The following is a 27702-nucleotide window of genomic DNA, read 5'->3' on the forward strand; positions in this document are numbered from 1 at the left end:
TAACTGGAGACATTTTTAACTTTTAATTTTAGCCCTGGCTGGTGTTGCTCAGTTGGTTGGAGCGCCATCCTGTAGACCAAAAGGTCGTGGGCTTGATTCCTGGTAAGAGCACATACCTGGGTTGCAGGTTCAATCCCCCTGCACATACGGCAGGCAACCAATTGATGTTTCTCTCTCACATTGCTGTTTCTCTCTTCTCTCTCTCTCCCCTACCCATCCCCCCCACCTTTCCTCTCTTTAAAAGCAATGAAAAAACTGTCTTCAGGTGAGCATTTAAAAAAGCTTTAAATTGTATATCAACACAGCACCTAGCATAGTATATGCAAAAGAGATGGTCAATAAATAGGTGCTGAATTGACTGACTGAGTCAACTTGCTGGCATTAGATTAAGGAAGCCATCCTAGTCAAGCACACACAAATTATGTTACATTCCTGGGCCGACGACCCTTCACTGGCCAACTGACGCCTTCCGTAGGTTGAAGTCCAAATATCGTCTAGCTGTTCTGCTCCTACCTACATTTCCAGCTCCACTGTTCATCAACCATTTATGCTGGTATTTGAGGAATACAGTGATAATAAAAATAAAACCGATGGTTGAGAGTAAAATCTTAAGAACAACACAGAACAGAATCAGAATAGAGGTATGCAACATCGTTGGAAAGAGACAAAATTATTCCCTCGTTGGTAAGACTTCCTGTTAACCGACTTCATGTGTTAATTTTTGTAAATCAAAGCTGCGTCCTTCAGAGAGGAGGTGGAGCAAGGGACCAGGGGCCATGGGAGAGAAGCCAACAGACACACTCGTCCTGTGGCCTCACCGCAAAGCCTCTGCCTACAGAGAGAGGGTTCCATCAAGCTCTTAATCGTTTGATTACTCTAGTTATCACCCTTCAAACATCATACCAACCAACCTTATAATTATGAAATCATTTCCCATAGAAATATCCAATTCTGAGCTGTCCATTTCTACATCCTACTTAGATGTACGCCTACTAAGTGTACAAAATCTCTCCACTTAAAGGTCTCAAGGGAACTTGAAATTCAGCACGTCCAAAAGTGGCCTAGTCCTCCCAACCTTGTTCTTTTTCCAGTGTTCTCTGTCTTCCCAAATGGCATCACCATCCATCCCTGCAAACCAGAAACCTGAGATCCTCACGTTCAGCCAAACCGCCTCACTGAGTCAAGCACCAAGCACAGCCAGTCCCACAGTCTAGATGTTGTCTTAATCCATTAACATCTCTCCATCTGCTTTATCATCGCCCAAGTCCCTATTACAAACACCCTGCTTCACAGACCTTGCTCCTACTTTCAGCGGGGAGAATAGTTGGAAATACTAAATTGATGCATCAAATCGTAAACCCTTGCACATACTCATTTCCGTGGCTGGGCCGTGGGGATTACTGTCCCTGTCAGAGAGAGTATACGGCAATGTGGCAATGGCCAAGGGGGACACACTGCTCAGATGTGAGTTTCAAAGCTGACCTGCGTGACCTCTGTGGCTGGGCAGAAGCCTCTATGCAGAGCCTTGTCAAGAGCAAGAAAGGACACTGTCAACTCCACAGTAAGGTTTCTTTTGGCTTTTATGCCAGATTTTAGTGTTGGTGAGCCGAGAGAGAGAATAGAAATGGGACTAGAAGTGAGGAACTAGCCTGCCTACCTTCCCAGCCCAGGGCATCGGGGCAGAAGGACATAGGCAGAGACAGCAGTAGTAGACTGTGACAAGCGTGCCTTGCCTCCCATCTCTGCGTTGGAGTGAGGAGCGGGTAGGCATGTAAAGAGTCATCTCCACAACCTTGCTCCTGGGAGCCCCGGCTTCCAACTGCGGGCAACTTAGCTGCATGAAGGTGAAGAGACGGAAGCAGAGGGGAGGCCTGAGCCTTCCTCCCCAGTTGCTCCCTTGGCTTCCGTGCAGTACAGAAGGGTGCAGAAGGTCCTCATGCTCTGTGGAGGGATGGGGCAGTCACTGAAGGTGCTGGCTGGGGAACCTACCGTAGGCCAGGGCTGCGAGAGGGTGGGACACGCAGCTGGACTTCAGACAGTGGTGATGCAATGATTTCAGAAGCAGCTCGGGTGCAAACAACGCAGCAAAGAGGGTCTCTAGGCCCTACCCACGCCGAAGTAGAACAGATAGAGTTCATTGCTCAGTACCAAATGGAGGCAGGGCGGCAGTGCCCAGGCCACAGTGCGGTAGCACTCCTGCAGAGGGCAGCAGTGAGCCCAGAGAGCCAACCAAAGACCTGGGTGCAGGTACCGGGTGCCCCCCTTAAGCCCCAACCAAAGCCTCTGGCATGGGAAGCTCTCCCTTCTCACCAAGTGCCTTCCTGAGGAGGAGACGGGGTGGAAAACTGACTGAGCAGTTGCCTGAAGGGGACTATTTAAAACAAAGGAAAACAACTTCAAATGGGAAGAGATTAGGATAGAATGTATTTCCCTGCCACCCACTGAGTAGGAACTTTGTGAGACAATGTTCAGCCCTGCTACATACTCTGGCCCTCCTATCTGCTCTCCACTTGTAGCCAGAGTGGTGTTTGACAGTGCATATCTAATTTTGCTGATTACAAAAACCCTTCCAAGGTTTTTCTTTGCCCATTGGATCATGATCAAAATTGTTCATGTTGTCAAAAAAGCCTTCCTAACAATGTCTTCCCGGGCTCTCCCTGCCCACCTCACTTCCGTGCACTAGTGACAGTGGTCTTCAGAGCTTCCTGAACATCCAGAATATTACCTCCAAGGCTCCTCTCTCCTTTTAAATTCTGTTCATCAGGTAAGTCAGAGCCTAACTATTTCGTCCTCAGACAAGCTTTCTCTGACTCGAGTTTCCATTCATGAGAGATTACAGATTACCCACTAAACCGATGTCCTGGCTGCAGGAACTCTCAGAGCTGTGGCTGTCTCATTGGGGCTCTCTGAGAAGCAGGATCGAGGGGACCCAGTTTCCTAAACTTTTCCGCCTGGAACACCTCTCTCCATCTCTCAGAACTTGTGCCCACAAGAAATCACTTGGTAAATGCAGACTCACGAGATTCACAAATCAAGAATCCATGTCTCTCCAGCGACCAACAAATAAGTAAAGTTAGAAAGGCTTCGTGAACAAGAACTGCTTTTCCCTTGTTGGGAAAATCCCGATGCTGGGCTTCTTTCGAGGAGGTGACAAGCTGGCAATACAGCAGAGGCAAGAAAAGGGAAGAATGACTGGTGTTCCCTGGAAGGTGTGCAGGTGCAGCAAGGAGACCGCCCTATGCGGGCCCCCCCGGCCCCCTGCCTCCCGTTCTCCTCCACCCCAGGCCTAGGCCCACTGCCCCGGCCTGGGCGTTAAGCACCTTCTTCTCACGCCGCAGGCTTCCCTGGCCTTGGTTCCTAAGCAGGGAGATGAGCCAGGGCCACTTGGTTATTCTGGCAGCCAGGAAAGAGGCCTCAAGAAAATGGGGTGGGCCAGGATGGGGCGAGAGGGAAGGAGGAAGCAGGTCTCCTCTGCTCCTGCTTGGGGAGATTCCACACTCGGGGGACCTTCCTTTGGATAGGTACTGAAATCCACAGAGAACGGTGAAAATATGAGAAAACTTCCCCTGTGATGATTTATGGCATTCTCTACCTGGAGCAAACTTCACTGTAAGTCAGATGCGCTTGAACCCCATTCAAGAGAATTTAATGACTGAGATGTCAAAGAACCTTATTAGAAGACAATCATACCTATATGATCCTCTGACCTGGACCCCGAGGGCCGTCTGTGGTTTTGTGCCAGGATGTCTGAGTGAGGGGGTGAAAAAGAACTTCTGGCAGCCCAGTGTAATAAATGGATCCTTTGGCCCAGGGAAGTTGCTGAAGTAGTAAAACTCAATGCAGTCCAACAAAAATTAGGTTACACACGAGAAAGATCTTGCCCAGAAAAACTACATTATTTTTCATTAGATGGGACAGACCACATAACCTGTGCAACTTTATCAGAAGGTCATAGGTCACATGGGGACAACTCATAGAGATTGAATAACAGAGGGGCCAGACAGTCTGCATGTGAATAAGCCCTCATCTGAAAGCCGTGGGCAGGAAAACCAGGCATGTCTCCGATCTAAAGACGCCCCACAGAGAGGCAGGTGACTGGGGATCAGTGGAGAGAATGCCAGCCTCTCCTAACCGGTACTCTCCAGCTGACCCCACTATTGGAACGGCAGGGTCTTCGGGGCAGAAAGAGGAGGTTCGGACGCTCCATTGCACAAACCTAGGTGCACGCTGCGGAGTCCCACCTGCCCCGCCCCCCGCCCCATTCTCATACTGACCGTCTTTCCCACCACTTGCTTATTGACGAGTGGTCATGGCAGATGGGACCCCACCAAAGTGAAGTGGTCACTAAACTAATAATTAGGAAATCCGAGGACAGTTATGGCCGAATGCATGTGCCACGGAGACCTGAGTGTCTGGTTCGGCTACCAGAAGACACTACTAAGGCTGCGGGCGATAAAAATAGTGCTCCTTTAAAAGGACTGCTCTGGTCAGGGAGCATTGCTTTGGCCATCAGGCTAGAAATAGCCAGCTGTGGCATAGAATCAGTGAGCAGGACAGGCTGCAAAGTACAAAGAGAATTGTTTTAAAGGTGTACAGATGGGCTGACAAAGGGGAAAATGAAATCATGGAAGAAAGGATTTGTGAAAGACTTTTTCCCCTCCTTTTTCACATCCAGGATCTAAGGCCACTCCACTGGCCAAGAAGCTGAAGTCAGCAGCTGCCAGTCCTCAGGTGGTTCTGAGACCAGAGAGAAAGGAACAGATGAAGTGGGGCAGGGAGGAGGAATGGCTGGGTCATTTGATAATTCTTGGCTTGAACCTCCAAGGGTTTCCCTTCGGGTATTATCCTAAAGAAAGCTCCAGGCAACCTTCGGCGGATTCTTTGCTTGTCACTTCTAAAAGGTGAATCGGTTCACGCTTACAATGGCTGACTCGGTGCTACTGTACAAGTTCACACGCACCTTCTAATTATAAGACACAGGCTTCTTGGGTTTCTCCAGGCAAAAGCTGAGAGGAAGCCAACATTATTTTTGCTGTTACTGTAACCTCCAAATAATTTTCCATCTGTCTCGAATTAAAAGAGCAATGGTTATGAGTGGACACAGGCCCACTGGCATAGCCCATCCTTCCCTGGTGTTTCTGGAAAGTCACGTGCCATTTTCTGTACTTCAGAGGTAAGAGAAAAAACAGTTACATGGAATAGGAGTTGGCCTGGGAGACAGAATACCTGGATCATCTACTGACCATGCTTGGAAAGAACTGAGTGGCATTCTGCAAAAGGAGCCTAACCCATGAGGAGCCCTATTTCGCATTGATTAAATACTCAAAAGTTCCATGAAAGTAACAGTGGGAAGACTGGGGAAAGTGTTTTGAAGAGAGAACCCTACTAAAAATCATTTCAAGGTGTACTGGAAGACACACTAGGAATGTAAAATGGAAATATACTTGAAACTGAATTTTAAAACTAGGACGAAAGTGGTTATGCAACTTGGGAAGAAACGCCACAGAATGAAGCAGGGTGATTAAAAACAAATCGACTTGAAGATTTGGTTCAGAAGATAATCTGCACATGTCCAAAGGCATGTTGGGTAACCCTGAAGCAGATGCTGGGGCAAGTTTCATAATGACTGAGCACATCAACGTCAAAGCCATCTTTGTAAATTCTTCCAAATGAATTCCTGTTTTAGCCTGAGTAATAAGCATATACTACATTCGCATTACAATGTTTCTCTCTCTCCATCTTTCTGAAATGATCTAGAACAGATCCATGTGTTTTAGAAGCAGGTGTTTAATATTTACCATTGCTGACAAAATATCCAAGAATCCTTAAAAAAAAACCATAAGCACCCCTTGACTTGGCTTGAATGTTTCTAGACTTAGGAGCCGGGGCAACTGCTAGTCACTAACCATATAGGCCCTCTTAGAAGAGGGCCATCCCCACCAGTTTTGTTGGGGTGGGGGGCGGGGGTCAGGGAGACTGGAATCTGGTTAACCGTGATAGTTAACGACCGCAGGACATTCCCGAAATGGTTTCACAGTGGCAGTCTGCGGCAGGCGGTCTGTTAAGGAATCTGGGTCTGCCAGCCAGAGTCCATGGACAAACCACCCTAAACCGATGTGCAAGAGTCTCGTGCCTACTAGGGGAGTCTGCTGATGGTGACGGACCGCTCCCTGGACATGAGCGTGGAGCTTGAGAGCTGCTTTTCCTTCACCTCTCTTATTTGTGCTTCCTTAACCACATCAACATTACACATCTGAAAACTGGTTGCAAAGAAAGACACCTCAAATGGCATAGAAACTTGTGTGTTTCTTGTTCTAGTCATTAGACATATATTAAATGATTCAAAAATATTAAAACAAAAGTTTTACATGTTCTCCAAGCTATTTCTTTTTCCCCCCCCCCAAACAATTTGAGCGGCATGACAAATAAAGTAATGGTCTTGTTCCTAAAGTATGATGTGTTTTTGTTTTGTTTTCTTTGGAGTTTTACTCCAATGGTACAAAAAAAGGAGTCCTTTGTGTTCTTTCAAGAGCCACCAAAGGGCTGGCTAGTGTCATGTTTATTATCGCCAGACCTTGGGGCCACCTGGTGGAGTGGGGTTGGTGCATTTTTCCAGGAGTGAAGACATTTGGGAATGCCATGGTGTCCCAAGGCCACAAAGGCTTGTGTGTGGAGGGCTGCTTGACAAGGAAGGCCCAGCCAGGCCCTCAGCAGCTGTGAAGTTGCCAGCCGTGGCATTCTTCGCAAAGCTGGGTGGCTGCTCACTGCTGACATGTTCAGTTTTGAGCTCTTTAGAAAAAAAAAAAAATCACTGGAATGTTGAGCTAGGCAAAGATAGCAGATGCCCATCATACATCAGCTGCTTTGGAACCTTCTGGAAACTACTGAAAAAAACAGGAGTATTCTTCCAAGTTTGTACATAGCCATCTCAGGTGTTTTCATTGAAATCCCTCAAGTGTCCCTTCTGGAACCATGACAGCCAGGCTAGAGGCAGTCCAGCAAGACCATCGATCCTTCTCCTCCAGAGGTCACCCTGGGGAAGGCTCAAGGGCCAGGCAAACCACACGCTTCTCAAAGGAAGAGACATGTTCCATTTACTTCCTATTTAACCCCCATGGACTTATAGCAAGACATGGCTATGTCTTGGAAATGTCCAGATGAGGTTTGGTGCCATATTTGTAACCATTTTCTGTGGTTTTCTCACCTTGGGGCTCTCCTCAAAAGGAGAAAACATGTGTGGCAACATTCCTGGACGCCAGCCTAAGCAGAGAAGTCTACGTGGTAGCACATATGAGCGTCTTCTCATAGAAGAAAAGCCGTCTCCTCCGGAGAGGGTTAGGGCACCAGTTCCTGGGACTGGATCTGGCCACTGCAGCATCTATTGAGGTAGTAATGACGTGAACAAAGCTAAATGCATGGCTACTGTGGTTATTATAGGGCGCCTGGCAATAGAATACTATGCCTTAGCAAATGAAGAGACATAGGAGGTGAAGAAAGGTCAGAGAAAAAAAACAGATGAGAAATCAATGTCAAAAGAGGTCATTTTGTGAGCTTCAGAAGGAGCTACAGCCATTGATTATAATATCACTGAAACAACACAGGCCCTGGGAGATCTGAAATCGCATTTCCAGCCTGAATTTATAGAACACAGTGCACACTCTGGTTGTCACTGGCACATCAATGGAGCCGCCCAGAAACACGTGATTTAGGTGGGCACAAGTAGAGGTGAGTCCCGTGGTTCCTGGGTTCCTATGACGAGATGCATGATCAAGAGAGGCTTGGGAAAGCTTTCTTCTCCAATTTCAGAGGCAATGCCATAATAGCTGGGGGCCAGAATTATGACCCCCAAACAGAAACTGGATTACGGCACCCTCTGGTTTACAAACCAGCAACAGCTGGCCCTCCTTCTCACACGGGGTAGATTCTGAGACCTTAGACAATACACAAGCCCATCATCCCAGGCGACCGCCACCTCCTCTTCTGACTTCATCGGCTGCTCCAGCCCACCAAATCTCTTTCCATTTTCCAAAGCCACATCTTCCCTACCTCCACATCTTTAAACAATTTTTTTCTGGCTGGAATGACCTCTCTACCCTGGAAGATTATTCCTTATCCTTCCTTCTCTTTCTGCATTTTCTCACCATGGCAGATACTGGGCTCATCAAACCCCATTTCCTTCTCTCCCTGGTACACAGCTCCACTTCCTTCCCCAGCATCTAATCCAAGTGAGACTGCAGCATCAGTGAGAAATGCTTTGATGTGGAGGGTGTTAGTTACAGTAGCTAGCCTACTTTGACTAATGCACGCAGCCAGATATTCACTGTGTTTTGTCTTTTGTTATTGCGTTTATTTTTATAAGGCACCATATGTTTATTTTTGGAAGAAGCCTAGGTATAAATAGAAACTCATGTTTATTGAAGGGAAGAAAAGCTGAGTGTACACTAAAACCCAAACACAACTCTGCAACACATTTTTCCATTTCTGGGCTGACTAGCTGATAGAGCACGGTGCTGCTGAAATTGTGTTCATGGCTCCATCCTATTGGAGCCCCTGAGCCGGTATAGAAGAAAGGCCTTCTACAGACCCCAGCTGCCTCCCTTTTCCTGGGCTGCAGCTTCTCAGGTGCATGCCAAGAGTCACGTAGGGCACTGTGTAAAAGACTATGGGGGGAATGAATTCCATGAAGACATAGGGAGCATAGTTTTTCAATCCTTTGAATACTATCAAAGTAGAACAGCTCGATGACAAAACCTAAAACTCATAGACAACACTTAAAACTAGGAGACAAATCAGCAATAGCCATAAGTCCCACATGAAGTCAGCATCCAGATGGGAGGAAGGAGGAGGAGATGACGGGAGGGGCATGTGATAAACCTGAGAACAGGAGAACCCCCAAATAGCCAACTGTACTCACTGGAATCTTCCAGGGGCAAATTTGGAACATGAGCTATTACTGGGAGGGGTTTTGTACTTTTAAAGACCTAAGTGTAAGGGCTCTTGGTAAGTGGGACTGAAAGGGAGAGAGCAGTTTAGCCCCCGTAAACCATGAAGCCACCAGGACTCCCCGCAGGGTGAGCCCCCAATTTGCACAACAGGGAATGAGAGAGCAGAAAGAAGGACAAGGTCTAAGTCAAGGAGCAGTATGAAATCCCAGAAAGGACCTAATACATTTTTCATATCATACCCCCCCCACCAACACACACACTTGCACACAAGAAAAAGCTCTGTAAAGTTACTGAGATTTCCTCAAACTCACCTCATTCTAAAGGGCCAGGAAAATTAATTTCACATAAAAATGAACAATGGAAAAGTGTCAAGGTCAAATTCCATACAACATTATTAAAATTATAAAAAAAGAATGAGGAGTGGAAAACATCCCTAGAGACAACAGAAGCGTATTGCAAAGACACTCTCACAGAACAGATCAAAACTGTACCTATCACTTCAAAATGAAAAAACACCATGTTCAGTTAAGAAGAGCTCATAGACTGGGTGACAGACTCAGGGAAGAATTCAAAATCAAAGGAAAATCCATTCCATAAATGCCACCTAGTCTAGAAACAAGTAAACACAACAGGTAACGCCTTAATATATATAAAAGGCAAAGAGAAAAACAGCTAAAAAAATAAACAAAATAGATAAAAAGATTTTAAGTACAAAGAGACAAATAACAAAAGTTGTAAAAAGAATCAAACATATGGAAGCAAGGGTACATAACCAATACAGTACAAATAACTATGATACAAAAAGATTTCCTGAAATATAAAAAAAAATACTTGACATGAAATTGAAAATGTGAAATTACATTGAAACTTAGTATTTATCCCCCCAAAACAATACCAAGACATAACAAAATGCTTTGAGTTTCTAGGCCAAAAAGAGTACATGACTTGTAAAGAAAAATTATCATCAGACTTTTTTCTAAAAAAATACTTTAGGCCAGAAAAAATGATTACCTACTTGATATGCTAGAAGAAAGAAAACAATTTTATATCCAGCAAAACTGACTTGCAAGTATAAAGGATTCAAACGAACTGCTATGGACAGTTGTATAATTAAGAAGTGAAAGAATATCACTCCCATCAGCTTTTTCTGAAGAACATACAACAAAATGAGCTTCAAGCAATCAAAACCATTAGAGTCCATCCACATAGGGACTAGTGGTAAATATTATAATATATAGTTTCTGTGGAATTAAGACTAAAAGAAAGGCCAAGAGGTAGAGAGCAGAATATCTAGTGGCTAAATGTTCTAACAATATAGATACAGTACAACTTTTTAAAAATGGGGGAAGGCCCTCACGGGTGTGGATCAGTTGGCTGAGTGTCATCCCCCACAGTAGAATGTCACCTGTTTGATTCTCAGTCAGGACACACACCTTGGTTAAGGATTTGGCCCCCAGTCAGAGCACATATGAGAAGCAACCAATCGATGTTTCTCTCTCATGTTGATGTTTCTCTCCCTCTCTTTCTCTCTCCCTTCCCCGCTCTTTAAAAAATAAATAATCTTTAAAAAATAAAAATGAGGGAAGGATGGGGGAGATCACAAGCAAAAACCAATTTTTTCATTTTCATCACTCAATTGGTACTATTATTATTTTCCTGAAACTATTGTGTGAATAATGTGTAATAAAGCAAACTAGTAATTATGGGATTCTGTATTCTATCCCTGTGTTCTTCAGAATCAGGATTCTTGAGGATGGAAGGATATATAAAAGTTAATGCAGAAGAGGTTAAATAAAACTCTGTAATCTCACATTTGAATTGGAGTATCCATATGAACTCATAAGTTCATAGAATGTGTAACATATCTATATTCTTATGGGTTTATTTGATGGATAGATAGATTCCTCAATTCTGTCTCTGCAAAGGGTTAGAAAACAATGGCCAACCCAGTAGCAATGAGTACCCCTACCATCCAGACTGTAACACTTCTTACCCAAAGACACTAGGACTTCTTGGAGAAGTACGTGATTCACCTTTTCTAGATAAACCTGGGATATCTTGTGTTACCAGATAGCAGGGAAGTTACTCAAGCCTTTTAAGGAGATGGCAAAAGGACTCAAGACGCAACTTGAAAAGGCCCCCACTGGCTAAACAAGATGATTTTGGTTTCAACAACGATTGCAGCTTTACCAAGCATGCCTCACAGACTTGCTAAAAGAACCAGGCTGCGTGTGATCCAATCTCTGAATCCAGGGGCCAACCTATAGCCACGCGAGAGCAGAGGAATGCATGGAACCACACGGTGTGTGTGGAGTTGGGAAAACTCAAGGAAACGCAACAGGTCAAACAGCCACGTTCCCCCACAGATCAAGTGTAAGGGAATGACAGGGATTCTGAAGGAATTTACAGGTGAAAAAAGTCTTAAAAGGTCCACCAACTTTTCAAATGAGTAACCATGAACACAGTGTTTGGAGATGAACACTGAGTGACAAATACATTTCTACAAATACAACAAAGAGACTATCATAATAGGACAGTCATTACTGATGGGGAATACAAAGGGCTGTGCTTGGGTGAGGCACATAGAGGGGTTTATGGGATGGCAAAATTCTATTTCTTTTCCTGGCTAGTAGGCAATATACATGTACATATATATGTACCCATATTTTATGCAATGAATATACAATACATAAAAATCCAGTACATAAGGACATGCATCTGATTTATGTAGTTTTCTCAAGTTCTTCACTGCCATCCAATCTCCTATGGAGAAGGCAATGCAAAGCACAAGGTTGGAGTGGGAAAGAATGTTAGGAAAGGATGATTAAGGTCATATTGTGAAGGTCAACAGAAGTCTTTGCAGAGTTGTATTTAATTCGAAGAGAATGTAGATCCATTCAATGGTTTTTATGAGTCCAGTGATTTCCCTGTCCTCTGGACCCCTTAATGTCTCCATCACTGACTTGATTCTCACCTTTGTATCATTAAGCTCAGAGAGCTAAAGGAAGATGGTGCAAAATAAACCGTGGCCACGACACTCGAGCCTCATGAGGGTGAAGCGGGGGTGGACCAGGGACTAACCCTGTTTATTGGGATCTAACAGCAGCCTCCCGGCTGGGTTATACATATTCAATTAAGCTTCTCCACAGATTTTTGCCTTTTCGAGCATCTAAATTACCCTTCTTCTCAGGAATATGCTAGGACTCAGGAGAAAAGACAGAGAGATACAAGGGAATAAATGGGTCAGAGTATACCCGAACAATTGATACAAATTTACGTTCTTGAGACTACGGAGAAGCTATCTTCTAGAAATGATAATTTTATGTCCATTATTCCATTTTAAAATATATCACACTTTCATGGGTAGGCTATTTTATTTGGCATGCCAAATATAATATTTTTAATGACCATAAAGACTAACCATAAGAGATTTTGTGGATTTGTTCTTTCCCCCCCAAATGTCTTAAGTTTTTCCATTCCAAATTATCTATCCAGTGGGATTTTCAGGAGTTAATAATGTGTAAAATGCTCCTTGTTCAAGACAAAGACGAAAATGAAGGTTTTAAAATTGCCAGTGCCACAGTGAGGAGAAAACGACCTGCCAATCACCGGAGTAGAAGTCAGCCCCGTGTTACAAAAGCACTGCTCCCTGGTTCTTTCAGAGGCAGGTGGACTATTAAGTTGCAAGGAAATAACAAAATCTAACAACAAAAAAAGAGATCGTATAAATCCAAGCGGCTAAATGCTTGTCAATAAGTACTCAATGTAACAGGCATGAGTAATACAAACCTCACAAGAACCATCTTCTTCCCAGAACTACTTTCTGGGTTCCAGTTCACAGGAAATAAATAAATATGAAAGAAAAAGACAGCTGCACTGGACTTCGGAGGAGGCAAGCCCAAATTCACTGAGGTTTTATTAAAAACGGGGAACAGTCGTTCCTCTTCTCCCCAAGGAACGTCCAGGCCATATAGGAATTATTACTCCAAGAGAATTTCTTTATTAAACTGACTGCCAAAATAGAAAGACAAAGTCTTTCTTTAACCACGAACTAAATTTAAGGCAAGATACACAGAATCAGTGTCCTCTTCACTGTGCCTACAAACCAGATGTAATTTAAAACCTACACTAAGTCCTTAATGAACTAAGAAATTGTGTCATTAAATAATCCACTAATGATAAATGCGCCATCTTTGCTCTTTCCCCAAAATAAATTAAGAGTGATGTGCCACGTATAACTTTTGTAACACCCTCACTGCGAGCCCAGTACACAACACCGCCATCTGCTTGGGAACCTAGGTCTGCTCCTCGCAAAAACCAAATGTTAGTTAATAAATTCGTTTGAGTGACTTTAGAGATTAAGGGCAGCCCAGCAGTGCCCCGATTAGCAAACATTTTTTCGACCTGGGCCATCACAGGGAAACCGCAAACCCCGGCGACGTGTCAGCTCAGAGCAGCTTCCCGAGCCACCCCTGGCACACGAGTTAATTCTATTCATATTAATGTTTGGAATGTTACACAGGGTGCCACAGCTGGTTTTGCACAGTGCTCCAGCACTCTCCACAGCATTTTTACCCTGAAAATGACCGTGGTTTGAAAGCTGTGGCAAACTGTGTGAGAGACTTCACGGAACGAAAAGGATGAAAAGTTGACCGTTTCTCCCCTGGTCTCTGCCTACTAAACATCTAGCTCTTCAACAGCACAGGCCACATCTTGGTGTCACAGAAAGGGGCACCATATCCCATTTCAGCGCCCCAAACGGTCTGGGTAATCCTGTCTCTTTACTTTTCAGATCTCAGCACTTGCAGAATGTCAGAAGATCGGGAGCTCCAAAACAATGCTCACCAACTGCAAATGAGTGCGACCTCTATGGAAAACAGTATGGGGGGGTGTCTCAGAATAGGAACAATAGCACTACCAGAGGGTCCAGCAATTCCGCTTTAGGGTATTTATCCAAAGCAATCCAAAACACTGATTTGAAAAGATATCTGTGCCCCTAGGTGTAGTGCAGAATTATTTACAGTAGCCAAGATATGGAAGCAACCTAGGTGCCCATCAATAGATGAATGGAAAAAAAGAAAATGTAAATATATACAATGGATAGAGAATATATTTACAAATACATACAGCCATACACAAGAATAAAATCTTACCATTTGCAACAACATGAATGCAACTGAGGGTATTATTCCAAATGAAATAAGTCAAACAGAGAAAGACAAATACCATCTTACTTCACGTATATGTGGAACCTAAAAAACAAAGAAACAAATAGAAACAGACTCATAGATACAGAGAACATTTCGATGGTTTCCAGATGGGAGGGGAGTTGAGGAAGAACAGGTGAAAAAGGGGAAGGGATTAAGATGTACAAAGTGGCAGTTATAAAAAAATCACAGGGATGTAAAGGACCGTGTAGGAAGTACAGTCAATAATACTGTATTGACTAGATATGGTGTCAGATGGGCACTAAATTTATTGGGACGACCACTTCATAAGTTACATAAATGTCTACACAACATGCTGTATACCTGAAACTAATATAATATTGTATGTCAACTGAAACTGAAATTTTTTAAAATGATAATTAAAACAAAAATAATGCCCATCCCTCAGGTACCCAAATGCAAAAATACTCCTTGTAAGAAGGTAAAAAACTAAAGCAACACCTGGCAGAGCAAAGCTGCTCTCCAGAGCTCCCATCAAAGGGAGTGTCAGGGGCTGAAGTCCTTCTCTTTGAAAAGCGTTTGCAAACCTGCTGCTGTTTTCCTGGCAACAGGGATGAGGTTGGTTTGGATCAGCCCAAACCGGGTAGAGACAGATACTTCCCTTCAGTCTATAGTTTCAAATGTTTGTTAACATCCAACGCTTTTATGGCTTGGCAACCAAAACATCACCTGGTTTGGGCTGTCTTTCTTTCCCTTCCAGGCTTCTGGGGAAGATGTCAATAACATTAATATGTTACAGAGAGAAAGAAAAACAATGAGAAGAAGAAACAAGGCCCATGCTCCCTAAGCAGCACTTGACCAATCAGAAAGAGCTAGCACGTACCTGTACTTAGTGCCAGCTCTTTTGTCCCCCAGTGAGAGTATCTAATGGGAGGCTTTGGGGTTTTACACAGTGTTACCCCTTCTCACATCCTCCCTCTTTAATGGGTTCTAGAAAAAGCATAGGAGATTGCAGCTTCAGCAGGCAGGGAAAAGAGGGTTGATATGCTTTACATAGTTATTTTTATATTTAATCCAAGAGCAAGAGAGGACCGAGCAGCCCAGCTGACTCTAAAAAGCATTTTAGGAAGTTGGCAAGCAAACAAGCCCCCTCCTGCTCTCTCCCACCGAGGAGTAACTGTATCTGGGGTATAGATGTGTCCGTCCAAGATATCAATAGCCCCGATAATTAAGTTAGTGCAGCAAACTAGCTGCCCGCTTTGAAGTGTGGACACAGTTGGTGTGCTAACCTTTCCCTCACCTGATAGGCTAAGCTCTACAATCTCCTCACGCATGTTAACAATCTCGTGACCTTTGGTCTGTCCTCATTAGCACATCATTTGGGTCACCCCACCATGTGGGGCGGGCAGCTTGTAAAGTGGGAGGCTGAGTTCCCGGAGTGGATCACAGGCTCCGCCGGAGTGACGAGAACCTTCGACTGGAGGAGCTACAGGCCTGAAGATCTTGCTCCACTGTTCACTGTCGTCGGGGGAAGGGGGCGGTATTACAGAGCGAGAGAGGCAGCGGCTGGCCCGGCGTCCTTCGAACTCTGAATCCCATCTCTGAAAGCCACATACGGTGTTTCTAAAAATATGAGCTGCTTGTTCCCAGCCTCCAGAGATGCCTATTCAATCCCCTGGGCTAGAGGAGTGGGGTCTGCATTTTCATGAGGACAGAGGGGATGCTCAATGTGTCGTCCTGGGATCACGTTTTTTTCCAAAGTACTAACTCAGGTTTCCAAAGACTCTAGTCATATGCACAGCAGTTGACCCCATCAACCACCAAACCTGTTACCCATTACATTTTGGGTTCTGTATAGTTTGTATATTTCACATCACTTTATCTCTGAGATGTAAGATACACAAAAGTCACAAAGCACAGAATCGATGACCTGCGTGCCAGATCTTTCCTCCACAGAAGACAAGTGTGAGGGAGGCTGGTGCTAACACGTGTGAAATATTTGGTATCCTCCAAAGTATCAGCATTTTGCATAGATTTTATTGGAACTTGATGAACAAAAACGGCGTATCTGAACTGTAGGGAGGGATTGGCCTTTAGGCACAGAGAAGCCTGCTATGGCAGAATGAATGAATGTCCTCAGCTCTTTCAAACAGAAGGAAATAAAGACCACGTGAACTAGGCTTCTTTCTCACTCTCTACCCCAGTCCCACTGGTCTCTGTACAGACTCCCCAAACTTGGATACATCCTTCCTGTGTTCTATTTTGGGTTTCCAATGAGAAGGGAAAAAAGGCCACAAGCAAAGAGCGCAACACATTAAAGACAACGAGGACCAGCACCACTTTCCTCCACCTCCAGTCCCAGCTGGGGACTCAACAGCCTGGTGATGGGACGGCCTCTTACAGTAAGAGAAAGTCAGAGGTCTTGCAATGGCTCCTGGGAAGACAAATCACCTCGGATCTCCATTAGTGCCCCATAAATCCTGCTGTTCAGAATGCTGATGTATTTCTAGTGATTTGTGCTGTTTTCCTTTCTGGCTTTTGTTGGCCACCGAGGTTTAATACAGTAGACCAGTTCGGCCAAGGTAAGATGCCGAGCTAAGACTCAAAACCCTCAGCCGGTGTGGAAGGCGCCAGCGTAGCCAGCTTGCCCATCCCCACACAGATCCCCTCAGGGAGTGTGACGTGATGTGGCATTTCCAGGGAGCATCCCCTTGTTAGATGTGTTCCTGAAGAACCTCCCATGAGGTTTGCCTAAAGGATCTGTACCTCTTCTTCTTTCGAACATGAGGTTTTAGTGGCTGAGACCTACCCTGATGATGACATTTTAAAGGAGGAGGCTTCTGATCCCCACTGTTAACGCTGGAGATGAGACGGAGGACAGCTAGCCAGGTGAGGGCTGCACGCATGAGCAACCACTTCGTTCTCACAAGGCTGGGCGGCAGTGGAGGCTCACTCTCCACCATTTGCACGCAACCTGAAGACCAGCTCCATAAGAGTGGTTACTGGACAGGAAGAGACAGATAGGCAGGGCATGGAACCAGGCCCCGAACTCACAAGCTGAGTTATAAAGCCTTTCTCTTTGTCTCCCTCAATAAGCAAATAGAAACCTGCTTTATGATAGTAATCCTAGTTTCCCAGAGAAGCACTTTCACAATAATAGCACCATAGAATAAAAGCTTGAGCAGCCAGGGGCATTTCGAAAACAAAGCCTTCCTCTTTCCAAACGTGTTGTCATTGCTCTGCTCCTTACACTGGCGACCAGGAGCGCACCTTCTTCATGCAGACTCGAGTACTGGAGGTCTGCGTGCGGAAGGGCCGTCATGGTGTCTCCTCAGTACAGGTGCTTTGAGGACTGACTTAGTCCATGGACAGGCGCTTTGGTTGGTGCATAGTGGGTCTCTATAAGTCATAGCTACTGATATTGTGGAGATGGTGACTGTTACATGGAGCTCAGTTAGCCACAGCCCAGATTATATTCCAAGTATTTTTATAGCCAGTATGCGAGGTGTTTGTATTTCTCATCTTCTACATCCCTTTGGGGAAATTCTCACCATGAAATCAGCCACTTAAAAAAGTCTGAAAATACTGAAGCAACCCGCTTTCTTCCTTACCTTTTAAGCTGCAGCAGGGTCTAGAGAAAGGCTCCTCCATCTCAGCACTGTTGACAGCTTGGGTTGGACAATTCCCTGTTGTGTGTGGGGTGGGGTGGGGGGGACTGTCCTATGAGTCCGTCCCATGATGTTCCACAGCATCCCTGGTCTTTACTTCCTAGATGCCACCAGCACCCTCTGTCCAGTTGCAATCATGAAACATGTCATCAAACTTGGCCAAATGTCCCTTGGGGGGCAAATTTGCCTTAGCTGGGAACCACTCATCTAGAGTCGATCTGAATCTGGCAAATAAACTGCAGACCCAGTTCTCTAAAAGACACCGTCAATGTCAGATGGCGTGTCCCCGCTGAGGGTTTCTCTTATGCCACAAATAGCACGTCACTAGCAGTGAAGTGAGACCCAAAGCCAGACAGGGCGGGTGAGGTGCTTAGTGCTAACAAGCTATGGTGGGCAAAACAGTCCAAACTTCTTCATATATGCAAACTCCACATTTAATTTTCTGCAAGATTACCCACAATAATTACCAAGTTTCTATAACACAGCCTTAAAAGCTCAGCACCAGGAGATCCATAAGAATTGATCGTTTATCTCTTACCTGGCCTGTGTGCTGTGTCTGCGTAACACAGCCAAGGAACACAGGCAATATTTTCCTCTAATTTTTAGGACTATCAAAGTGAAACTTTACCAAAATTAAATTGATTATTAAATAATCCAATGGGGATAAATACAGAGCAATGCTTTAGCGTGCAAACAATACCGAGGTAGACCATTTTGATTTTAAGCATGTCTCCTTTAACTGAACATGCTTGCTCTCCCCTATGAGGGCTAACAGTTAACATTCTAAATATACTGTTGAAGTATTAGCTGGTAGCTGCTCCTGGTTAATGATAATTTGAGGGCAAAGAGCTGGCATCTATGTGACACGTTTGTTCATTCTACAAGTTACAAACACTGCATTTTTGAGGCATCAGTAATAGTTTGAATGGACTTCTTTCTGGGAATGTGTGGTTACCCTGAAGATCTCAGAGACATTATCAAATGCATAACTTCTCTATTATAGTCTTATAACAGTGGTTTTCAAACTTTTTCATCTCATGGCACACAAACCAATTACTAACATTCTACAGCACACCAAAATATGTATTTTTTGCCAATCTGACAAAAAAATAGATATATTTTTCATTCATTCACAATGGACATCTACTGTTGTATTGGCTGATGTCATTTTCTTATGTGACAATCTAAGGAAAAAGAGGTCAGTGCCCCTGACTAAACAGTCAGGCATTGCATGTTTTTAAAATTCTTGTGGCGAGCCAGTTGAAAATTGCTGTCTTAGAATTAAACCAAGCCAGCCAATTCGCCCCACAGCAGAGAGCTGCGTTTGGACCCTATTTACCTGATATTGGAAACACAGAGCTCACATGGCAGAGAACACACATTTACTTCACCTTCTAATATCCACATGACTTACAAAGTTTCATTCCAAAGAGGGAAAAAAGACTGTATTTTAACCAAGTATCAGGCAATGCAGTTTCAGGGTAAGGGTACGCATTGCTTTGATGAGGGAACACTGCACTGTCTACCCTCACACTGGGTCTGTTAGTTCTCCCTTCACTTTTAAGATGATGCTACCATCCTGGCTGCTGAGGCTCAGCGGACTGAGCGCCACCCTGCAAGCAGAAAGGTTGCCTAGCTGGGGGTGTGCAAGAGGCAGCTGGCTCATGTTTTTCTCTCTCCCTTCCCCTCTCTCTAAAAATAAATAAATAAAATCTTTTTTTAAAAAGATGCCCTTACCAACAGATATTACTCTTCTATACATGGGAAAGCGGGGACTACAGGTACACAGGGGGGCTCAGCTTGCATGGATGAGGTAGTTTCTCTTTCACTTTGGCTGCCTCAGTTCCACCTTCTGAGAAGCAGAGATTTTTGTCCACTCCGTTGCGTGAACTCAGAAACAGAGGGAAGTCTGAGGACTGAGTGGGGAGGGCCCTTCCCCTCCTCCGCCCCTTTCCTCCCTTCCCCTCCTCTGACCCCTTTTCCATCACTCATTCGGTTGAATACAAATTCGGAATCTTTGCACCATCTTGCAATCATAGGTAGCCTACACAACACAACAGAATGGCCTTACAAGTTGTTTCTTCTAATAGTTTTTTCCCCCTTCCTAACTTCCTTTATACTCAGCCTTGAGTCCTACCCTGCACCAACCCTCTTCTGAGACTGGAGTCCTCAAGAGGTAGAATCCATTCAGGTCAAGGTGTCCAAAACCCAATTTCCAGCCTTCTCTCTTTTTAACAAGCACTGTTACTCTGAAGAAGCTACTTAATCTTGCTGAGTTAACTCAGCTGTAAAAGGAAGATGATAATTTGTGACTTCATAAACTTTCACTACACAAATATCATGTATCATTAGGAGAGAGACTTACTGTAGAGAGACAGTGGAAGGGAGTCATGCTGCATGTTATTTCAGTGGACATGGTGAGAAAACAATCATTTATCAACAAGCACAGTTGTTCTCCGGCAGCTTTCCTCAAAAGCTGATCATGTGGCTCCATGGCCTTCCCAAGAAAAAAATGGACACCCACTACTTCTCCCCGCTTTCAATGCCTCCTCTCACATCTACTTCATTTAAACACTGCAAAGGGGTGACTGGGCAGCTACCACTTATTTTTCCCCAAGAAGGAAGCTAGGGCTTTTGCCTAGTAGCCTAACTTTACAAGATCTGCTTAACCTGATTTAAGAAGGTGGTCTGACCTTGGCATTAGCCTTGGAAATTAGAGGATTTCCCCTTTCCCTCTTTCCCCTCTGCCCTGGGCCACGTCTTACTGCTTACACTACACTGCAGTCCCTCGCCTTTCCCTGGCTCCCTGTCCTTACCCAAACCCACACCTTCAGGGCAACCGGGCAGGGCCAGCAGCACCTCTCGGGGGGGCACCTCCATCTGCTTTACAGACAGGGTGCCAGTCGGATGTCCCGTGGGAGCACTGGGCAACTTCGTGGGGAAGGGCGCTGAAGCACAGGAGGGCCCAGGACCCTGGCCAGAGCCCTGCCTGGATTCCCAGGGAAAGAGAATGTCCTAACCCTCAGCCCCGCGGTCTTCCTTAGAGCTAAGGTGGCAGCACTGCACACCTGAAGGCGGGAGCTGGCCCTGCATCAAGGGATCATCCCTGACTTCTGTTTACCAGAGAGGCTCGCATTATATACACAGATGTGACGGTCCCCCCTCAGTGTGTCCCCCAGTTCTCAGAAGCTGATGATGGGAAAACCACACTAGTTAGACAGCATCATCACGGTAAAGGGAAAACTCATTTTCTGGAAGGTCAAACACCAGAGAAAAACTTGCATACCTGCTGCAAAGCACTATGGCCAGAGGGGCATGATCTCAGCCGAGCTAACGCACTTTCCTCACTTACAAAACTGGAAAGAAAATATGGTATTTAGCTCAAGATGTTTTTTGGAAAATCAATTAAGAGAAGTAAAACTGCTTTATATAAAAAGCATTAAATATTAAACACCGATAGTCTCCTCCATATAGATTAATCTAACTTAAGTTGCAAAAGCCTGACAAGAATTGAGGAAATCTCCAATGTTAACACCCGAAAAATCAAAACTACAGTTCTAACGGTATTTGTCCCCATGTCTGACTACCTGTCCTCTGTCCTCTCCATGGGTCTGTATCTTTGTATGTCATTATGCCCAAAAGGCAACATAATGTAGTAAAACAGTGCGCTGGATTTGGAGATAAAATACCAGTGTAAATCCCAAATCCATCATCTCTCACGTCGCCTTGGATAACACAATGTCTAAAATGGGGACGGCAACCCTAGCCCGGCTGCCTGCATGAGGGCCTCCGTGTTTACTGGCAGGCCTCTCCTCAGGCTGCGTTCTCCTTCTCTCGCTCCACCTCCTCTTGTTCCTTCTCTACCTCCTCCTCCTCCTCATTGTTCATTATACTTTTCCACCTTTGTCCCTAACCTTTTCCTGCCCATGAGATAGAATTAAGCTGTATTTCTGGATTCCCTGATTACTGAGTAACTAATTCAAGTTGCTTTTTTTCTGTGATCATTCTCCCTGTTTCTGTTTCTTTTGAATGTTCTAGAATAACTCCATTTCATGATTATGGGGTCTCTCTTTCATTCCAGAAAATAGACCTTTCTCATCATTTCTGCAAATTGTCTCCAACTTAATGAGGCAGTATAGGGAACCTATGCAGGAAAGATGATAAATTTTAGGCATGGCTCTGTTACTCAGTAGTTAGGAAAATTCTGTCAACTCTTGTAGGCTCTATTTCTCATTTATAAGACAGGGATAACTTTATTTCATAAGAGTAATGGGAGAATTAAATTAATTATAAAAATTATGTCATAAAACATGACATAATATCTGGTTAAATAAGTACACAATATAGAACAGCTTTTATGTTAAAACTAAATAATCAGTTTATGTATTAAAGAAACTATGGTTATAATTAATAATAGCAATTTTGAGAGAGGATATCAAGAGAGGATACTGCCCCCATTCTCAAAAAATTAAAAATAGAACAGCCATGTGACCCAGCAATTCCACTTCTGGTTATTTATCCAAAGAAAATAAGAACACTATTCAAAAAAGATACATTAAAAAAAAAGAAGATATATGCACACTTATGTTCATTACACCATTACTTGCAATAGCCAAGATAGGGAATCAACCTAAGTGTCCATAAATAGATGAAGAAGTGGTACATATATACAATGAAATATTACTGAGCTATAAAATAGAATGAAATATCGCCATTTGCAACAACATGAATGGACCGACAGGGTAAGATGTTAAGTGAAATCAGTCAAACAAAAACAAATGCCATATAATTTCATTTATATATGGAATCTAAAAAACCCAATAAAACAGTGAGTAAACAAAACAAAATAGAAGAAGACCCATAGATATAGAAAACAAGCCGTTTGCCAAAGTGGAGGAGAGTAGGGGGATGGGAAAAATTTTTAATTAAAAAGAACAATAGACACCCATTGTCATTCACATGGTATCACCTCAAATCACAGGCTTTTCCCTCTGCCCTTGGAGGAGAAGACCGTGAGGAGGAGCCCACTGTATGAGAATGTGTTCTGGCCAGACCATCAGACAAGAGAGGTTAAGAGGATTGGCTGGGAAGTGTGAGAAAGTCGTCCACCTAGCAGCTGTCCGTGCTTGAATAGGACATCGGATAAACAAGGGTCCCTCTCCAGAGATATCTGCTGGCACCTTGTCTTCATTCCTTTCTGGAAAAAATATCCCTCTCCTTGTGAGGAATGTATTGCCTTCTACGTGCCACTGCCAAAAACCCAACTGTAGGCAACATCCATCCGACAAAACCCCTTAACTGCTTTGATTCAGTTCTTAAAGGAGATTAGTTGTTGGAAGGTCACGGAGAAGCCATCTGACTGCACACTGTAGCTTGAGGTTTCAAAGCCTCCACTACCAAGGGAACCTCCGAGGGCCGTGCCCCTTCCCTTCATGCCGTTTAATCAATGAATCAACAAACAGTGAGTGAGTGCAGCTTCCCTGGGGTGTGCAGGTCACTTCAGATGGGCCTCGCCAGTTCAATAGCAGGAGAAAGAAAAACAGATTTTTCTGACTCCTCTTCAAGTTTCCATTTATAAAACCAGGGCCACATGAAAAGACCATGGGTCTCAGGTCCCTCTTTCTCTCTTCTCTGAACTTTCCCGGTTCACAAAGCAAAAGGAAATGCTATACATAGATGAGAGAATGTATAACGCCTAAAGGGAAGAAAAGAAGGAAGGAGAGAAGGACTGAGGGAAGGGAGGAAGGAAAGAGAATCAGGTGCTTAGATTTCAGGGAGGTCAGAGGACACGGCACACATGTGTAGACAGTCTTCTCAAGACACGTCTCCTTGGTAACTTATAACCTCCATGTCACTTGCCTGTTAATTACTACTGCTCTTTAGTATATACGATTATCTTTGAGAACAACCGGTAGCCACTATTTTTAAGCCTTTAGGGTAGATGTACTGAGGAATTTCTTGCACCTTTGTGTGTCTCCCTGCTCCCAGTGCAGGCGATGCGGTCAGAGGAAATGTGCACGTTGTCTCAGTGCCCTAGTACAACAAATCTTTAATCCAAAAAAATTAGCTTTCCTAACATTTCTGTTTTGGAGAAAACAAAACAAAACAAAAAAAACTACATGGAACTAAAAAATATATACAGTAACAAGATACCATGTTGGCTTTTAGTAAATGTTCTAAAAACACCACACTGTGCTACCAAGGAATCACCATCTCCCATGTGATGACCAGTGACTGTAAAGGACCTCTCACCAGAAGAGGACCACACTCTGACACGAACGTCGTCCTTCTCCGACCCAGCACTTACTGCCGGATTCTACTCCATTTCTTCAGCCACAATAACAACAGAGAGTAGCAGCGGGCTCGGAAGCATGTACAGCTCTGCCGGGTCCAGTGTGAAACGCTTCCTCCGCGCTAACTCCCCTAGCGCCCCCCCACCCGCCCCCACTGCGGGCGCTCCGGAAGCTCAGAGAGCAGAAGTCACTTGGCTCAGAGGCCTAAGCGCAGTGAGTTCCAGAGCAAAGACTCCAACGACTGTCCTCTTCCCGCCCTACAGCTGACTCTCATCTTCAACTTGGAGACGCAAGGCTGGGCCAAGTAAGAATGATGTGTTTTACTATCATTTACCCAAAACCTCACTTAAGCCTCGCACTTCCACATTAGCCTTGAATTGCTTCTACCCACCGTTTCCCCTCCCCCTGGTTAGTCCCCAACATGGTTAGTTTCTTTGATAAGCAAAGTTAGTATCAGAATAACAAGCCACAAGTCCCTAGCTAACCATAACAACGTGAAGAATTCTGCAGTCTAAGTATGCATCATGCACACTAACATCTTCAAAAGCTTAATAAAAAAAAGGAGAAAAAATGCTTAACAGTAAATTCTATGTTAACACTTAGAGGTCTAAACAGTTTGCTGAATATGAACCTTAAGAGTAGTTGCGGGGAGCAGGAGGAGGCATGAGGGAGAAGTTCCTACATCTTCCTGAGCTTCTCAATTATAACCCTGGTGCCTTTTTCATCTCCTAGTTGAATTTATCGTAGCAGAGATGTTGACAGAAACATAAACAGCTGAAATTCCATTATTCAATATGATATCTACATATGTACAATTATACATCTATTGAGAAATATCCGAATGCTAACAAGGAGGTAAAATACAATCACTACCTTTTGCTCCAAGATGATACAATTATTTGCATCGTGTCGCATGGGAGTGTTGGCTCCAGAGACCCGATCAGGCCTGCTTCAGCTTTGGACGCAACGCAGCGAGACACAGACCTCTGCCTACAGTGCCTGTGACTGTCTGAGGCCAGGACTCTGAGCCCCTTCACTCCTGCCCACTGGGCCCTGACAAGGTCCCCCTCCAAACCTGGCTGTTACGTGCCCCGTTTCCCCCAATTTGACAACTGAAGTCTCTCCGTTCATTGCCTTTTACTGCACACAGCTGGTCGCAGCACACCAAACAAACCGCAAGGTTGGCTCTTAACACCTGTAGGTCTTGTTAAAATGTCCTAGCGGAAGGCAAATTTAAGAACACAATTCTGTTCACATGCAGAAACCAACTCTGCTGGAGCAGTGCAAGCCGCATTGCAATGCCCGGCCCGGGCGGCAGTCACCAGAGGCCCACCCCACGCAGATCCAGCCTTGGGGCTGCCCACAGCCCTCCTCCCGGCACCACGTGCGCTTGTTACCATATTGCAGAAGTTGCTTGGAAAGCAAATAACCGTTTTCAGAAAGACCAAGACTCAAGAATCCAGGGATTTAGGAAGGGAGAGAAAAGACAGCTGTATCATGGAAAAACTAAGGAACAAAATTACTGCCCCTCTTACTTCAAAGCTAGAGGACTACTAGGCCACAGCTAGCGTGACCTTCCGTGTAGGAAGTTCTGGAATATCCAGATGCCCTTTTTGTTTCTAAAATAAAAGTACTTACTGTGAAAATCCACAAGTCACCACACTCTGCCCAGAATCACATTGCCCACCCTTCTCCATGGAAGCAGAGAGTGAGAACAGCCAAGTTTGCGGACTTAGAGACTTGCGTTGTTTGGGGAAATGTTTGTGGGTTGTTTTCTTTTTTCAGGGGGGAGGGGGTGTATAGAAAAGAAAGGCTTTCCCTTTAAAAATGAACAGAAGCTGATACCACATCACATGACCTTTTACCGTAATTTCTATTAAAATCATTTCATGTCTGGTTGCCTCTGCTGTCCTGCTTTTTTGTGTTGTTTACAACAAGTCGTTGCACGGGCAGTTAGTGGTGGCAGGATCCATGGTTACCCGCTGTTACATTCACTAGTTAAATGGAATGCAGCTTGGCTGTGGGTTGCAGGGAGCAAGCTCTTAAGAAACCGCAATCCAGCTATCAATCAGACTAATCTGAGAGAAATTAATCTTATAAACGTAAGTATTGGTGCATATTAAAAATTGATAGAGAGGGGGCATGGACTTCTATCGGCTGGAGTTAGAGAAGTGGACGAGCTGAGGTTGGACTTACGGCCCTCAGGATATTCAGTCTGTGGTCTACTTCTGATAACCCTTCACGTTGTGCCTCTAAAAAGCTTTCACAGGTAACACAACCACCCTTTAAAACAAACCCAGCCCCCACCAAAGCTGTGTGCGCATTTATTGCACCTGGGTATCCGGAGGCTGCAACGAATGCCTTAACACAGGTCCAGCCAGGCTGCAACCCCAGCCAGTAGCTTCAAGACACACAAGACAGTGAAACACCAGCCAGCACTGGGAAGAGTCCAATGAAAACAAAAATCTCAGTGGAATTTAATTTACTCTTTATGAGTAAATTCAAATGGCAAACTAGTATGTTTTATTCGGAGCAAGAACAGTACACATTCATTCCATCGCCTATGAATGTATGTGGTTAATTCTTTAAAAACATTCCCCCCCCCAAGCAAACTTGTTTCTTAAGATGGCCATGACCAACAATCATAATTCCTAATAAACATGCAGAAGTTTTATAGTTTAATGCCCACAATAATTGTCCCCCAAGTCATATCGCAACGCTAAATAAGAACAGCAAATAGTTAAAGCTAACATATTACAACCCCATCTACTGCAAAGTCACTGTATGAGAAGCTCCAATTGATTTGTTTCCTCAGAACGAATTGAAAATGAATGTAACACAACGTCGGAGCAGCCCCTCCTGCCCGGCTAATCGGATACTGTATAATGGTTGATTGCAGCTCAGCCCTGTACTATTGCCTGAATCATACATACTCACACGTTCTGGGTTCTTCCAAGAGTTTGGTGCAGTTTCAAGGACAAATGTCTTAAGGAAGCCTCTCTACTGTGCAGCAAGGAGCCCAGCTTGGATCTGACGACAGGAGCGTGGTGCTAAATCGGACAAGAGAGAAGGAAACTTCCTGCGTGCAGAGGAGGTCTTGGAAAGTCTCGAGGTGAACAGGGCTGCTGGAACCCGGCTGGCTGATTTGCTCCCGGGCTCTGTGTACACAGTGGCAGCTGATCTGCGTTTGCAGCCCTGCAGAAAGGAACCTTTACTGAAAACCAATGGCATCGCATTTCAGCGGGGCTGGTGCCAAGTGCTGGAGAGCAGAGCAACCTTTGACAACTTCACACAATTCAACCGGGCAGACTTTGCCACCGGCGGGGGTGGGGGGATGGGGGGGAAGGGGGGGGGATGTGTCCCCACCAGGTTTCACCTCGGGTGTGTTCGTGTGCTTACTGGGAAACCAAACACTATTGCCGACTGGCCTCCAACAACGGTGGAGCCCTTCCTGGACTTCTCTGCCACAAGGTCCCTGTGTCTGCCGACCTGTCCGGACCTCCCACGGGCTGTATTTTCACAGGATACAAAAACTGAGTCCCAATTTCTATAACAGACTTCCCTCTGTTTCTTATATAAACCTTCCCATCCTCAGCACATTCCTAATCCCGTGTGGAGCATCGATGTC

The 27702-nt window shown here is 44.7% G+C and overlaps 1 protein-coding gene across 3 annotated transcripts in view; it reads right to left on the reverse strand.

Annotated features, from left to right (window-relative positions):
• ESRRG (estrogen related receptor gamma) overlaps positions 1–27702 on the reverse strand; it is a 464808-nt gene that overhangs the window by 427212 nt on the left and 9894 nt on the right. The window contains exon 1 of one of the 3 annotated variants that reach the window (XM_054576586.1): positions 27012–27118. The exons of 1 other annotated variant lie outside the window; for it this stretch is intronic. The gene's annotated coding sequence lies outside the window, so the exon portion shown is untranslated. Of the gene's footprint in view, positions 1–27011; positions 27119–27702 lie in introns of those variants that run through there. One more of the 3 variants, XM_054576588.1, reaches the window with a different exon arrangement.

The sequence above is a fragment of the Pteronotus mesoamericanus genome, unplaced genomic scaffold, assembly GCF_021234165.1.
Source record: "Pteronotus mesoamericanus isolate MK-2021 breed Mesoamerican mustached bat unplaced genomic scaffold, CSHL_Meso_final contig_347, whole genome shotgun sequence".
NCBI lineage: Eukaryota > Metazoa > Chordata > Mammalia > Chiroptera > Mormoopidae > Pteronotus > Pteronotus mesoamericanus.